The sequence below is a fragment of the Dipteris shenzhenensis genome, unplaced genomic scaffold (assembly GCF_047967505.1).
Source record: "Dipteris shenzhenensis isolate YYH24624 ecotype China unplaced genomic scaffold, Dip_SZ_1.0 scaf0184, whole genome shotgun sequence".
Taxonomy (NCBI): domain Eukaryota; kingdom Viridiplantae; phylum Streptophyta; class Polypodiopsida; order Gleicheniales; family Dipteridaceae; genus Dipteris; species Dipteris shenzhenensis.
In genome coordinates this window covers 1-4,262 of record NW_028239490.1, presented here as the reverse complement: position 1 = coordinate 4,262, position 4,262 = coordinate 1, and the positions used below count along the sequence as shown (strand labels likewise).

Genomic DNA, 4,262 nt, shown 5'->3' with positions numbered 1-4,262 from the left:
CCTATCCATACCTAGCTACTGATTATGCTACGCAGCCATCCCTGTTTACGCATCACATGTGGATTGGTGGTTTCCTAGTGGTAGGCGCGGCGGCACACGCAGCTATTTTTATGGTGAGAGATTATGATCCGACTACTCAATACAACAACCTATTGGATCGTGTCATTCGGCATCGTGATGCAATAATTTCACATCTTAACCGGGTATGCATTTTTCTAGGTTTCCATAGTTTCGGATTGTATATTCATAACGATACTACGAGTGCGTTGGGACGTCCCCAAGATACGTTTTCAGATACTGCTATTTAATTACAACCCATATTTGCTCAGTGGGTCCAAACATTCATGCTTCTGCTCCTGACTTAACGGCACCTAATGCAACAGCAGGTACCAGTTTGACCTGGGGGGGTGGAGACTTAGTAGCAGTAGGTGGTAAAGTTGCTTTGTCACCAATCCCATTAGGTACTGCCGATTTTTTGGTGCATCACATCCATGCCTTTACGATTCATGTTACTGTATTAATATCACCAAAAGGTGTCCCGTTTGCGAGGAGCTCCCGCCTAATACCCGACAAAGCGAATCTTGGTTTTCGTTTCCCTCGTGATGGCCCCGGTAGAGGAGGTACCTGCCAGGTATCTGCTTGGGATCATGTCTTCTCAGGTTTGTTCTGGATGTATAATTCCATCTCAGTAGTTATATTTCATTTCAGTTGGAAGATGCAATCTGACGTACGGGGTAGTATAAGTGACCAGGGAGTAGTGAGCCATATCACTGGAGGAAACTTCGCGCAGAGTTCAACAACCATTAATGGATGGCTCCGTGATTTCCTATGGGCACAGGCTTCCCAAGTCATTCAATCGTATGGTTCTTCATTATCCGCATATGGTCTTTTATTCTCGGGTGCTCATTTTGTTTGGGCTTTTAGTCTGACGTTCCTGTTCAGTGGCCGTGGATATCGGCAAGAACTCATCGAATCTACTGTTCGGGCCCATAATAAATTGAAAGTTGCTCCTGCTATCCAGCCCAGGGCTCTGAGTATTGTACAGGGACGTGCCGTAGGGGTGGCTCATTACCTTCTGGGTGGAATCGCCACAACATGGGCATTCTTCCTAGCGAGAATCATTGCAGTAGGATAATGGCTAGGAGGATTCGAAAAGCATTACGGCATCAAGATTTCCAAAGTTCAGCCAGGGTCTATCCCAAGACCCAACTACTCGTCGTATCTGGTTCGGTATAGCCACTGCGCATGACTTCGAGAGTCATGACAATATTACCGAGGAACGTCTCTACCAGAAAATATTTGCTTCCCATTCTGGTCAATTAGCTATAATTCTTCTCTGGACTTCTGGGAATCTATTCCATGTAGCTTGGCAGGGTAACTTCGAGGCATGGGTGCAAAACCCATTACAGGTAAGACCAATCGCTCATGCCATTCGGGATCCTCATTTTGGTCAACCAGCCGTCGAGGCTTATACCCGAGGGGGAGCTCCGGGTCCGGTTAATATTGCTTATCCTGGTGTTTATCAGTGGCGGTACACTATCGGTTTACGCGACAATCAAGATCTATATACCGGAGCTATCTCCTTACTAGCTGTTTCCGCCTTGTTCCTGGTAGCGGGTTGGTTGCATCTACAACCCAAATGGAAACCGGGTATTTCTTGGTTCAAAAATGCTGAATCTCGTCTCAATCATCACTTATCAGGACTCTTCGGAATAAGCTCTCTAGCTTGGACAGGCCACCTGATTCACGTCGCTATTCCTGAATCTAGAGGCGAACATGTGAGATGGGGTAATTTACTAACTGCACTACCACACCCCCAAGGTTTGGGACCATTCTTTTCGGGTCAATGGAGTGTTTATGCACAAAGTCCCGACTCCGCTAATCACTCGTTCAATAGTGCTCAGGGAGCAGGAACTGCCATTTCAACCTTTCCGGGGGGATTTCATCCACAAACTCAGAGTTTGTGGTTAACTGATATCGCTCATCATCATCTGGCAATTGCGGTTGTGTTTATCATTGCCGGCCACATGTACAGGACTAACTACGGCATCGGACATAGTATAAAAGAGATTCTGGAAGCTCATATTCCTCCAGGAGGCAGGTTGGGACGTGGACATAGGGGACTCTACGACACAATCAATAACTCCCTACATTTCCAATTAGGACTCGCTTTAGCTGCTTTAGGAGTCATTACTTCCCTAGTGGCACAACATATGTATTCCTTACCCGCTTATGCTTTTATAGCACAGGATTATACGACCCAGGCCGCGCTATACACCCATCACCAGTACATCGCTGGTTTTATTATGACAGGGGCGTTCGCCCACGGAGCCATATTCTTTATACGGGATTATGATCCGGAACAAAATAAGGATAACGTGTTGGCAAGGATGTTGGAGCATAAAGAAGCAATAATAGCCCATTTGAGTCGGGCTAGTTTATTCCTAGGGTTCCATACTTTGGGTCTCTATGTCCATAACGACGTCACGTTAGCCTTTGGAACCCCAGAGAAGCAAATTCTTATTGAACCTGTATTTGCTCAACGGATACAATCCGCTCACGGTAAATCTTTGTATGGTTTCGACGTACTTCTCTCCTCGACAGACAGTCCAGCATTCAATGCTGGTCAGAGCTTGTGGCTACCCGGTTGGTTAGACGCCATTAATAATAATAGCAACTCATTATTCCTAACCATTGGACCCGGGGATTTCTTAGTTCATCATGCTATTGCTCCAGGTCCACATACAACTACACCGATTCTAGTGAAGGGTGCATTAGATGCGCGCGGCTCCAAGCTGATGCCGGATAAGAAAGAATTTGGTTATAGTTTTCCTTGCGACGGTCCAGGTAGAGGTGGTACCTGTGACATCTCGGCCTGGGATGCATTTTATCTGGCAGTTTTCCGTGTCGAATACAATTGGATGGGTCACCTTTTACTGGCACCGGAAGCATATTACCCTGTGGCAGGGAAATGTAGCTCAATTCAATGAATCCTCTACTTACTTGATGGGATGGTTGAGGGATTATCTACGGCTGAATTCTTCACAACTCATTAACGGTTACAATCCTTTCGGTATGAACAGTTTATCCGTCTGGGCATGGATGTTTTCGTTTGGACATCTCGTTCGGGCTACTGGATTCACGTTTCCCATCTCCTGGCGCGGTTATTGGCAAGAACTTATTGAAACTCTGGCTCGGGCTCATGAACGCACACCTTTGGCCAATCTGATTCGCTGGAAAGACAAACCAGTCGCTCTTTCTATCGTTCAAGCACGATTAGTGGGACTAGCCCACTTCTCCGTAGGTTATATATTTACCTATGCAGCTTTCTCAATAGCATCCACATCGGGTAAATTTGGGTAGCTCTGTGTTTCGCCTCAATAAAAGCTAAAAGCATGTATCGCATTGGGCTTACCTTTGGCATTCGAGCCAGTGGTAAGCCCAACTTATCCACGATTAAAATCTGTCTCTGATGGATAGATAGCACGGATGGGTGGCAAATCATAGCACTTCAATTGGACTCTATCCCAAATTCCATCCATTCTATAATAACATTCCAATATCGCCGACTAGGAAATTACGGCAAAGAGGAGTCTCATTGAGAAAGAGAAGAAGAAACAAAAACTGGTGAGGAAATATTATCTCATACGTCAATCCCTGAAACAGAGAATGAGGGGGGGTTTATCAATACAAGAAAAATTAGAGGTTTCTGAGGCGTTCCAATCTCCACCACGTAACAGTGCACCCACCCGTCTTCGTAACCGATGCTCCCTAACCGGACGCCCCAGATCCAATTATCGAGACTTTGGTTCATCCAGACACGTACCACGCGAAATGGCACACGCTTGTTTGCTGCCTGGAGTAATAAAATCGAGTTGGTAGATAAATATTGGTTTTCCCACACGAATTGTTGGAGAATCGATCTCCATAAATTCACAAGATTCCCTCGTGTTCAATGTAATTATTTGAAGACTGTATAATAATTACAGCGAGGGAATCAACCACGCGGGGTAGAGCAGCTTGGTAGCTCGCAAGGCTCATAACCTTGAGGTCACGGGTTCGAATCCCGTCTCCGCAAACGAAAATTAACTTGGTGATAGGGTGATAAAGCAATAGGTGATAGGGGGATAAAGCAATAGTCCACCCTGTTCCCGTATTTTTATTCCAACTATTTGACCACGTACCGGCGGGTATTCATCCACAACATAAACCGGATAATCCCAAATTTTCCCCCCTCATTCTCCTTTTTCTCCTTCCCAGGT

At 45.8% G+C, this 4,262-nt stretch overlaps 1 non-coding gene across 1 annotated transcript; it reads left to right on the top strand.

Moving 5' to 3' along the window:
* The first annotated feature begins 4,004 nt into the window (after nt 1-4,004).
* Nucleotides 4,005-4,078, top strand: TRNAM-CAU (transfer RNA methionine (anticodon CAU)). The gene has a single exon. It is a non-coding gene; the product is annotated as a tRNA-Met (tRNA).
* The last annotated feature ends 184 nt before the right edge of the window (nt 4,079-4,262 follow it).